Here is a 12,937-nt window from a genome sequence, read left to right as displayed (position 1 = left end):
ATCAGTTCAAGAGTTTTAGGAATACCTAGATGACCTGCCGTAGGTAAAACATGTAACCAATGAAACACTATCTTGCGAAGTTTGATAGTGGGTATGAATAAACGAGCGTCATGAAAGGGTAAACCTTGTTTGATTGACCTTTTGGGATCAGCTTGGGCCCATGTTTGCCATTTTTCAACAGTGAAGGAATTGCGAATTTCTTCAAAGAAATCTTCAGTTTTTATGATACATAGAACCTTGTCTGGAGCAATGATAGCTCTGGAGGCTTGAAATGCAGGCAACGTGGTAGACTCTTGACGGGACAAGGCGTCAGCCTTGCGATTATCTTTACCAGGCCGGAAGGTTACTACAAAATCAAATTCGGCAAAAAAAGCATCCAGCGTAATTGCCTAGGGGTCAAAAGTCTGGCAGAACTCATGAATTGAAGATTACGATCATCAGTATATACTGTAACAGTGTATTTGGCACCCAATAAATGATGTCTCCATTCTTTAAAGGCGTCCCGAATTGCCAGAAGTTCTTTTTCAGCAATGACATAGTTTTGTTCGGCTTCGTTCAACTTCCGAGATATATAAGCTACAGGATGAAGTTGACCAGTGTCTTTATTTCGTTGTGATAAGACGGCTCCTATTGCTACATCTGAAGCATCAGCTTCCACTATAAAAGGTTGATTCGCATCAGGATGAGTTAAAACTGGGGCAGTGGAGAAAGCTTTCTTTAAAGTCGAGAAGGCTTGATCAGCTTCTGGGGACCATACAAACTTTTCTTTCTTTCTTAGTAGCTTAGTGATTGGAGCCACTGTCTGGGAGAAATGACTTATGAACCTCCGGTAAAAATTTGCAAACCCCAGGAAGCACTGTACATCACAAACAGTTTTTGGAATGGGCCACTCAGATACAGCTTTTACTTTCTTTTCTGCCATCACCATACATGGAGGGGTAAGAATAACCCCCAAATACTCAACCGTGGTAACATGAAACTCACACTTGGTTAGTTTACAATATAAATTGTGTTTTTGAAGGGCTGCAAGAATTTTCTTGACATGTTGTACATGTTCATTTTCATTGTCTGAGTAGATCAAAATGTCATTGATGTAGACTATGGCAAATATGTCGAGGTACTCTCTAAGAACGTCATTCAAGAAAAATTGAAAAGCTGCTGGAGCGTTACACAGACCAAAAGGCATGACGGTATATTCAAAAAGGCCAAATCTTGTCTTGAACGCTGTTTTCCATTCGTCACCCTCTCTCATTCTGACCAAATGACAAGCACCTCGAAGATCAAGCTTCGTGTAGATCTTTGCTCTCTTTACTTGTTCCAATAAAACCGGAATTAGGGGTAAAGGATATTTATTCTTGATGGTGACTTTGTTTAAACCTCTATAGTCAATGCAAGTTCGAAGTTCTCCATTAGCTTTTGGAACAAAAAATAAAGGCGAAGCTGCAGGAGACTTAGAGGGGCGAATGAAGCCATTCTTCAAAAATTGATCTAGGTATTTTCGTAAATGTTGGTTTTCATGTTCTGACAGAGCATATACACGACAGTTGGGAAGTGTCGCACCTGGGGCTAGGACAATTTGACAGTCATAAGATCTATGAGGAGGTAGAGTCTCTGCTCCTTCCTCATCAAATACATCTTTGTACGATGAATACTGTTTGGGCAACTGAGTTTCTTTCTCTGCAGCAGTAGCTATGTTAGAGTTGCAAACTGTTGGTACTTGATTTTTTTGGAGACATTGTTCATTACATAGCGCAGATGAGAACACGATTTGTCGTTCTGCCCAATTGATTTCTGGATTGTGATGAGTTAACCATGGCAAGCCGAGGATAATTCCATATTGGGGAGCATGGATCACATCTAGAATGATTTTCTCTTCATGTTTCTTTCTTAGAATCTTATCTTCACAAATCATTGACAAGGGGATAGTCTGAAGAGTTACCGGACCACCAGTCAAGAGTTTTCCATCGACTGCCTGGATGATTTCTGGGTTTTTCTTTTCAATACATGGGATCCCCCATGCACGAACCAATTGGACATCAACAAAATACCCAGTAGCTCCAGAATCGACTAGACCTTTTTTTAAATAGATCTCTTTCTTGACCTGAACTCTTATTTCCAGTTTAAGATGTCTAGATTGTGAAGGGTCCACGGTGACACCCAAGAGCAACCCTTCTCTGCATCTCAGGTGTTTTAGTTTTCCAACTCGACTGGTGCATTGGCTGCGACCTTCTGAACTGGACCTTGCTTGTTCTTTCGTTTAATGTGACAATCTTTGGCAAAATGACCTTTTCGCCCACAATAAAGACATTGTCCATTTTTTCTGCGTAAGTCCTTTTCATCTTTAGTCAAAGGTCATCTGATGGTTCCAATTTCCATCGTTTCCGACGTTCTTTCTTTCGGAGTTTTTGAATCTCTGTTATCATGAACGTGCCATGAATATTTTTCAATCTTTTTGTGCGTTCCTTTACGTTCTGCTAAACGATGGTCAAGTCTCAAGACAAGATTTATTAACTCTTGACAGTCTGTAGGTTGTGGATCGATTTGCGCTAAGATATGTTTTAATTCCTCTTTGAGTCCCTTGTAAAACAAGACCGCTTGTTTTTCTTCAGGCCAGGAAGTCTCGGCAACCAGCCGGTTAAAGTTGGCTAAATACGACACTAGGTCTTGATTTCCTTGGCGTAAGTTTAATAATTCATGATCTGCTGACTGTGTTACAGTTCTACGATCAAAAACTCTCTCAAATTCACGAACAAAATTTCTCCAATTATACAACAAGGGACTATTTTTACGCACAAGAGGAATTGACCAAGTAGCTGCATCTCCAGTCAGATATGATAACAAGAAAGCTACTTTGGACTGGGCATCGGGAAAGGTATTTGGTCTGCAGGTGAAGTGTAGTTCCAGTTGAACCAGGAAAGATTGCGATTTCAATGGGTCACCTGAGAAACGTTCTGGGGGAGCTAAAGGAATAGCAGCAGGAACATTTAGGGAAATTGGACTACTTCCAGAAGGCTGAGAAGAAGTACCTGGCCAAAACACCCCTGTGGGACTTTGCTCCTTCTTCTCTACTTTATCTTGCAACTGACTCACTCTCTCTGCTAAGCTGGTTGTCAATTCTTTGGATGATACCACCTCTGCTTGGAGCTGGGTGATAGCCTTAACTAACTCGTCTAGCGTGGCCATGCTGAGAACATACACAAACCAGGAGGATAATAATTTGTGGGCTCACTATTCTGTCAGAGTCACCAGATCTTCGGGGTTTGCGCACGTTCCCAACACGTCCTCTAATGAACAAGTCCAAGACTCTGATAGACAATTCACAGAGACTGTGAGAGTTCAAGAGGGGAAGAGGGGATTAGGAAGGGTACTGCTAGGAAGGAAACCTTTAATGGGAAAAAAGGTTAGAACACACAATATAACCTGAAGTAAATATTAATAAACATAGTCTTTCTGAAAATATGAGCAATCTTGAATTGCAGTTTTAAAAATGAACAGATTTTGTGATGATCAGATACCTGTATTGGAATCAAGATTCATTTAAATAAAACCTTTCTTATTCAAGCATGAATTAGAATAACAAGAATATGCATAATAGGAGCATATAATATTGCATCTAGAACTTCTGATCCTATATATATTTTCTTTGAAATGTTTTCAACACAGATTACACTCTTAAAACACTAGAGAAGAAATATTTTTCAATGGGTTCAATAGTTCAAGAAATATTTCCCATACTTGTCAACTCGAATTGTACCAAGCAATTATCCTGGAATGGTAATATGCAGTTCACAACATAAATAAACTCTAGTAAAAAATTGCATGTCCTGCTGACTCGAATGCCACCATGCAAAGTCAAGAAATGGTTGCACAATAAATAGCGACAGGTTTTGAAATTATCTTAAATTGAATTATACATCGTGCCACTTCAAAACCTTCTTTTAAATGTCAATAAATAGTAACACACAATGTACCACAAGCTTTTAAAGCTTTATAAACGAACCGCGCCTCTTGCCGATTCGTGATCAATCATGTATGTGTCAATAAATGCCAGCGCGCAATGCAACTCAAGATTTCAAAGCTTTTCAAACGAATCGCGCCTCCCGCTGATTCATAAATATCCACGTGTATGTCAATAAACACTGGCGCGCAATGTTTAACATGAGTTTCAAAACTATAAATGAATCGCGCTTCTTGACGATTCATAAACATCCATGTACACACTTGAACAAAAATACTCGAGGGCACTTTTTATGACTATGACCTTAAAACAAATTGTTAACATAAATAAACGATCAGATCTTAGAATGAGATAATTCTAGATAAAATAAACGGTATTGGGAATAAACCCAACTACCGTCTTACCACCCAGGAACAAGATGCACCAATGAAGATTTCAAAGCAGAACTGGGAGATCAAAAAGGCCACTGGAACTGAAGTTCTGGAAATAGCTGCTCTTCTGCACTGGAACCTCTGAATAGTGAGCACTGGGAGTTGGGCTGACTCTCCTTATATAGAGTCTTGGCCCAGCCCAGAACCACGCCCAGGCATGTTGCAGGGAAAGTCTCTGGAAGGCCCTGGAAAGAGGCCACACCCTAACCCACTCTGAAACCCTGTAGCAATACCTTGCAAAGAAACAGTATTTGTAAACATATTAAGAATAAGTGTTTAGGATTGAACTCTGCAATGCAAAAGGGTAAAATACACCATATCAGCACAATGCATGAATCATGTTATTTTGAAAGTGATGTTTTTTTGCATTTTTTGACGCCAATAGAGAACGTACTGTTCTGGTGTAGACAGTATATATGGATTAAAGGTATTTTGATGTGATTGTATTGCTCTAATTACTGTATTCATGATGCTTCCTAGCACAATTCTATAAGTCTTGAATAACTGCCCAACATGCATGAATCATGTTATTTTGAAAGTGATGTTTTTTTGCATTTTTTGACGCCAATAGAGCGCGTACTGTTCTGGTGTTGACAGTACTCCCCTCTCCCAGACGCGCTCTAGGGCCTGGTTTGCTTGGATTAAGACGATGAAAGTGTCTCACAAGTACTGGAGCATGAAAATCAGATGCGGAAACCCATGAGTTACTTTCAGGACCATAACCTTTCCATGAGATTAAATACCAAAGATTACGTCCTCTCAGTTTAGAATCCAACACTTTCTTGACTTCATATTCTTCTTCCCCTTGTACTAAAACAGGAGCTGGATGAGGATGGACCTTTTGGACTGCCTTTTTCAAGAGGGAAGTGTGGAACACTGGATGAATCCGTAAGGATCCGGGCAATTGTAGTTTATAAGTCACTGGATTGATTTGCTGAAGGACAGTATAAGGACCTATGAATTTGGGGTTAAACATGTGCTTCTTCTTGAAATCTATATGTTTTGTGGAAAGCCACACTTTGTCACCTGGTTGATATTGCGGTCCCTCACAATGTTTCTTATCATAATGTCTTTTATATTTTTGTTTGGCTTTTTCTAGATACTGTTGAATCAGCTTCTGGGTTTGATGTAAATGCTGAATGGTTTCTGACACAGCTGGAGTAAGAGAACTTTCTTGAGGAATTGTGATGGGCAAGGTGTCAGGATGATAACCAAATAAACCAAAAAAGGGTGTAACGCCAATGGAAGTGTGGAATGAGTTATTGTAAGCTAACTCAGCTAACCAGAGCATAGATGTCCAAGAATGAAGTGCCTTTTCAGCGTAGGCACGTAGGTATTGTTTTAAAGTCTGATTTAGTCTTTCTGTTTGACCATCTGTTTGAGGATGGTGACTAGTAGATAGTGTAGATGTCACTTGGAGTGTTTTACACCATGTCTTCCAGAAATTGGAGGAAAATTGTGACCCCCGATCAGAGAGGATAACCTTTGGTAGTCCATGATAACGAACCACTCTGTTCAGTAAAATGTTTGCCAATTCACTAGAAGTGGGCAATTTTTTACAGGCAATAAAATGTCCATATTTTGTGAGACTATCTACTACCACCAGAATTACTGAATGCTGTTGAACCACTGGCAGACCTGTAATAAAGTCTAATGAAATGTGTTCCCATGGACGACTTGGAGTTGGAAGTGGATGTAATAATCCTTTTGGTTTAGAATGACTTGTGTTAATGCGAGCACAAACTTCACAGTTGTTTACCATTGCTTTTACATCTTTTGTTAGGGTAGGCCACCAAAAATAACGTTGGATCAGTTCAAGAGTTTTAGGAATACCTAGATGACCTGCCGTAGGTAAAACATGTAACCAATGAAACACTATCTTGCGAAGTTTGATAGTGGGTATGAATAAACGAGCGTCATGAAAGGGTAAACCTTGTTTGATTGACCTTTTGGGATCAGCTTGGGCCCATGTTTGCCATTTTTCAACAGTGAAGGAATTGCGAATTTCTTCAAAGAAATCTTCAGTTTTTATGATACATAGAACCTTGTCTGGAGCAATGATAGCTCTGGAGGCTTGAAATGCAGGCAACGTGGTAGACTCTTGACGGGACAAGGCGTCAGCCTTGCGATTATCTTTACCAGGCCGGAAGGTTACTACAAAATCAAATTCGGCAAAAAAAGCATCCAGCGTAATTGCCTAGGGGTCAAAAGTCTGGCAGAACTCATGAATTGAAGATTACGATCATCAGTATATACTGTAACAGTGTATTTGGCACCCAATAAATGATGTCTCCATTCTTTAAAGGCGTCCCGAATTGCCAGAAGTTCTTTTTCAGCAATGACATAGTTTTGTTCGGCTTCGTTCAACTTCCGAGATATATAAGCTACAGGATGAAGTTGACCAGTGTCTTTATTTCGTTGTGATAAGACGGCTCCTATTGCTACATCTGAAGCATCAGCTTCCACTATAAAAGGTTGATTCGCATCAGGATGAGTTAAAACTGGGGCAGTGGAGAAAGCTTTCTTTAAAGTCGAGAAGGCTTGATCAGCTTCTGGGGACCATACAAACTTTTCTTTCTTTCTTAGTAGCTTAGTGATTGGAGCCACTGTCTGGGAGAAATGACTTATGAACCTCCGGTAAAAATTTGCAAACCCCAGGAAGCACTGTACATCACAAACAGTTTTTGGAATGGGCCACTCAGATACAGCTTTTACTTTCTTTTCTGCCATCACCATACATGGAGGGGTAAGAATAACCCCCAAATACTCAACCGTGGTAACATGAAACTCACACTTGGTTAGTTTACAATATAAATTGTGTTTTTGAAGGGCTGCAAGAATTTTCTTGACATGTTGTACATGTTCATTTTCATTGTCTGAGTAGATCAAAATGTCATTGATGTAGACTATGGCAAATATGTCGAGGTACTCTCTAAGAACGTCATTCAAGAAAAATTGAAAAGCTGCTGGAGCGTTACACAGACCAAAAGGCATGACGGTATATTCAAAAAGGCCAAATCTTGTCTTGAACGCTGTTTTCCATTCGTCACCCTCTCTCATTCTGACCAAATGACAAGCACCTCGAAGATCAAGCTTCGTGTAGATCTTTGCTCTCTTTACTTGTTCCAATAAAACCGGAATTAGGGGTAAAGGATATTTATTCTTGATGGTGACTTTGTTTAAACCTCTATAGTCAATGCAAGTTCGAAGTTCTCCATTAGCTTTTGGAACAAAAAATAAAGGCGAAGCTGCAGGAGACTTAGAGGGGCGAATGAAGCCATTCTTCAAAAATTGATCTAGGTATTTTCGTAAATGTTGGTTTTCATGTTCTGACAGAGCATATACACGACAGTTGGGAAGTGTCGCACCTGGGGCTAGGACAATTTGACAGTCATAAGATCTATGAGGAGGTAGAGTCTCTGCTCCTTCCTCATCAAATACATCTTTGTACGATGAATACTGTTTGGGCAACTGAGTTTCTTTCTCTGCAGCAGTAGCTATGTTAGAGTTGCAAACTGTTGGTACTTGATTTTTTTGGAGACATTGTTCATTACATAGCGCAGATGAGAACACGATTTGTCGTTCTGCCCAATTGATTTCTGGATTGTGATGAGTTAACCATGGCAAGCCGAGGATAATTCCATATTGGGGAGCATGGATCACATCTAGAATGATTTTCTCTTCATGTTTCTTTCTTAGAATCTTATCTTCACAAATCATTGACAAGGGGATAGTCTGAAGAGTTACCGGACCACCAGTCAAGAGTTTTCCATCGACTGCCTGGATGATTTCTGGGTTTTTCTTTTCAATACATGGGATCCCCCATGCACGAACCAATTGGACATCAACAAAATACCCAGTAGCTCCAGAATCGACTAGACCTTTTTTTAAATAGATCTCTTTCTTGACCTGAACTCTTATTTCCAGTTTAAGATGTCTAGATTGTGAAGGGTCCACGGTGACACCCAAGAGCAACCCTTCTCTGCATCTCAGGTGTTTTAGTTTTCCAACTCGACTGGTGCATTGGCTGCGACCTTCTGAACTGGACCTTGCTTGTTCTTTCGTTTAATGGGACAATCTTTGGCAAAATGACCTTTTCGCCCACAATAAAGACATTGTCCATTTTTTCTGCGTAAGTCCTTTTCATCTTTAGTCAAAGGTCATCTGATGGTTCCAATTTCCATCGTTTCCGACGTTCTTTCTTTCGGAGTTTTTGAATCTCTGTTATCATGAACGTGCCATGAATATTTTTCAATCTTTTTGTGCGTTCCTTTACGTTCTGCTAAACGATGGTCAAGTCTCAAGACAAGATTTATTAACTCTTGACAGTCTGTAGGTTGTGGATCGATTTGCGCTAAGATATGTTTTAATTCCTCTTTGAGTCCCTTGTAAAACAAGACCGCTTGTTTTTCTTCAGGCCAGGAAGTCTCGGCAACCAGCCGGTTAAAGTTGGCTAAATACGACACTAGGTCTTGATTTCCTTGGCGTAAGTTTAATAATTCATGATCTGCTGACTGTGTTACAGTTCTACGATCAAAAACTCTCTCAAATTCACGAACAAAATTTCTCCAATTATACAACAAGGGACTATTTTTACGCACAAGAGGAATTGACCAAGTAGCTGCATCTCCAGTCAGATATGATAACAAGAAAGCTACTTTGGACTGGGCATCGGGAAAGGTATTTGGTCTGCAGGTGAAGTGTAGTTCCAGTTGAACCAGGAAAGATTGCGATTTCAATGGGTCACCTGAGAAACGTTCTGGGGGAGCTAAAGGAATAGCAGCAGGAACATTTAGGGAAATTGGACTACTTCCAGAAGGCTGAGAAGAAGTACCTGGCCAAAACACCCCTGTGGGACTTTGCTCCTTCTTCTCTACTTTATCTTGCAACTGACTCACTCTCTCTGCTAAGCTGGTTGTCAATTCTTTGGATGATACCACCTCTGCTTGGAGCTGGGTGATAGCCTTAACTAACTCGTCTAGCGTGGCCATGCTGAGAACATACACAAACCAGGAGGATAATAATTTGTGGGCTCACTATTCTGTCAGAGTCACCAGATCTTCGGGGTTTGCGCACGTTCCCAACACGTCCTCTAATGAACAAGTCCAAGACTCTGATAGACAATTCACAGAGACTGTGAGAGTTCAAGAGGGGAAGAGGGGATTAGGAAGGGTACTGCTAGGAAGGAGACCTTTAATGGGAAAAAAGGTTAGAACACACAATATAACCTGAAGTAAATATTAATAAACATAGTCTTTCTGAAAATATGAGCAATCTTGAATTGCAGTTTTAAAAATGAACAGATTTTGTGATGATCAGATACCTGTATTGGAATCAAGATTCATTTAAATAAAACCTTTCTTATTCAAGCATGAATTAGAATAACAAGAATATGCATAATAGGAGCATATAATATTGCATCTAGAACTTCTGATCCTATATATATTTTCTTTGAAATGTTTTCAACACAGATTACACTCTTAAAACACTAGAGAAGAAATATTTTTCAATGGGTTCAATAGTTCAAGAAATATTTCCCATACTTGTCAACTCGAATTGTACCAAGCAATTATCCTGGAATGGTAATATGCAGTTCACAACATAAATAAACTCTAGTAAAAAATTGCATGTCCTGCTGACTCGAATGCCACCATGCAAAGTCAAGAAATGGTTGCACAATAAATAGCGACAGGTTTTGAAATTATCTTAAATTGAATTATACATCGTGCCACTTCAAAACCTTCTTTTAAATGTCAATAAATAGTAACACACAATGTACCACAAGCTTTTAAAGCTTTATAAACGAACCGCGCCTCTTGCCGATTCGTGATCAATCATGTATGTGTCAATAAATGCCAGCGCGCAATGCAACTCAAGATTTCAAAGCTTTTCAAACGAATCGCGCCTCCCGCTGATTCATAAATATCCACGTGTATGTCAATAAACACTGGCGCGCAATGTTTAACATGAGTTTCAAAACTATAAATGAATCGCGCTTCTTGACGATTCATAAACATCCATGTACACACTTGAACAAAAATACTCGAGGGCACTTTTTATGACTATGACCTTAAAACAAATTGTTAACATAAATAAACGATCAGATCTTAGAATGAGATAATTCTAGATAAAATAAACGGTATTGGGAATAAACCCAACTACCGTCTTACCACCCAGGAACAAGATGCACCAATGAAGATTTCAAAGCAGAACTGGGAGATCAAAAAGGCCACTGGAACTGAAGTTCTGGAAATAGCTGCTCTTCTGCACTGGAACCTCTGAATAGTGAGCACTGGGAGTTGGGCTGACTCTCCTTATATAGACACTTGGCCCAGCCCAGAACCACGCCCAGGCATGTTGCAGGGAAAGTCTCTGGAAGGCCCTGGAAAGAGGCCACACCCTAACCCACTCTGAAACCCTGTAGCAATACCTTGCAAAGAAACAGTATTTGTAAACATATTAAGAATAAGTGTTTAGGATTGAACTCTGCAATGCAAAAGGGTAAAATACACCATATCAGCACAATGCATGAATCATGTTATTTTGAAAGTGATGTTTTTTTGCATTTTTTGACGCCAATAGAGAACGTACTGTTCTGGTGTAGACAGTATATATGGATTAAAGGTATTTTGATGTGATTGTATTGCTCTAATTACTGTATTCATGATGCTTCCTAGCACAATTCTATAAGTCTTGAATAACTGCCCAACATGCATGAATCATGTTATTTTGAAAGTGATGTTTTTTTGCATTTTTTGACGCCAATAGAGCGCGTACTGTTCTGGTGTTGACAGTACTCCCCTCTCCCAGACGCGCTCTAGGGCCTGGTTTGCTTGGATTAAGACGATGAAAGTGTCTCACAAGTACTGGAGCATGAAAATCAGATGCGGAAACCCATGAGTTACTTTCAGGACCATAACCTTTCCATGAGATTAAATACCAAAGATTACGTCCTCTCAGTTTAGAATCCAACACTTTCTTGACTTCATATTCTTCTTCCCCTTGTACTAAAACAGGAGCTGGATGAGGATGGACCTTTTGGACTGCCTTTTTCAAGAGGGAAGTGTGGAACACTGGATGAATCCGTAAGGATCCGGGCAATTGTAGTTTATAAGTCACTGGATTGATTTGCTGAAGGACAGTATAAGGACCTATGAATTTGGGGTTAAACATGTGCTTCTTCTTGAAATCTATATGTTTTGTGGAAAGCCACACTTTGTCACCTGGTTGATATTGCGGTCCCTCACAATGTTTCTTATCATAATGTCTTTTATATTTTTGTTTGGCTTTTTCTAGATACTGTTGAATCAGCTTCTGGGTTTGATGTAAATGCTGAATGGTTTCTGACACAGCTGGAGTAAGAGAACTTTCTTGAGGAATTGTGATGGGCAAGGTGTCAGGATGATAACCAAATAAACCAAAAAAGGGTGTAACGCCAATGGAAGTGTGGAATGAGTTATTGTAAGCTAACTCAGCTAACCAGAGCATAGATGTCCAAGAATGAAGTGCCTTTTCAGCGTAGGCACGTAGGTATTGTTTTAAAGTCTGATTTAGTCTTTCTGTTTGACCATCTGTTTGAGGATGGTGACTAGTAGATAGTGTAGATGTCACTTGGAGTGTTTTACACCATGTCTTCCAGAAATTGGAGGAAAATTGTGACCCCCGATCAGAGAGGATAACCTTTGGTAGTCCATGATAACGAACCACTCTGTTCAGTAAAATGTTTGCCAATTCACTAGAAGTGGGCAATTTTTTACAGGCAATAAAATGTCCATATTTTGTGAGACTATCTACTACCACCAGAATTACTGAATGCTGTTGAACCACTGGCAGACCTGTAATAAAGTCTAATGAAATGTGTTCCCATGGACGACTTGGAGTTGGAAGTGGATGTAATAATCCTTTTGGTTTAGAATGACTTGTGTTAATGCGAGCACAAACTTCACAGTTGTTTACCATTGCTTTTACATCTTTTGTTAGGGTAGGCCACCAAAAATAACGTTGGATCAGTTCAAGAGTTTTAGGAATACCTAGATGACCTGCCGTAGGTAAAACATGTAACCAATGAAACACTATCTTGCGAAGTTTGATAGTGGGTATGAATAAACGAGCGTCATGAAAGGGTAAACCTTGTTTGATTGACCTTTTGGGATCAGCTTGGGCCCATGTTTGCCATTTTTCAACAGTGAAGGAATTGCGAATTTCTTCAAAGAAATCTTCAGTTTTTATGATACATAGAACCTTGTCTGGAGCAATGATAGCTCTGGAGGCTTGAAATGCAGGCAACGTGGTAGACTCTTGACGGGACAAGGCGTCAGCCTTGCGATTATCTTTACCAGGCCGGAAGGTTACTACAAAATCAAATTCGGCAAAAAAAGCATCCAGCGTAATTGCCTAGGGGTCAAAAGTCTGGCAGAACTCATGAATTGAAGATTACGATCATCAGTATATACTGTAACAGTGTATTTGGCACCCAATAAATGATGTCTCCATTCTTTAAAGGCGTCCCGAATTGCCAGAAGTTCTTTTTCAGCAATGACATAGTTTT

The sequence above is a fragment of the Pleurodeles waltl genome, chromosome 9 (assembly GCF_031143425.1).
Source record: "Pleurodeles waltl isolate 20211129_DDA chromosome 9, aPleWal1.hap1.20221129, whole genome shotgun sequence".
Classification (NCBI taxonomy): Eukaryota; Metazoa; Chordata; class Amphibia; order Caudata; family Salamandridae; genus Pleurodeles; species Pleurodeles waltl.
This window is presented reverse-complemented; position numbering follows the sequence as displayed.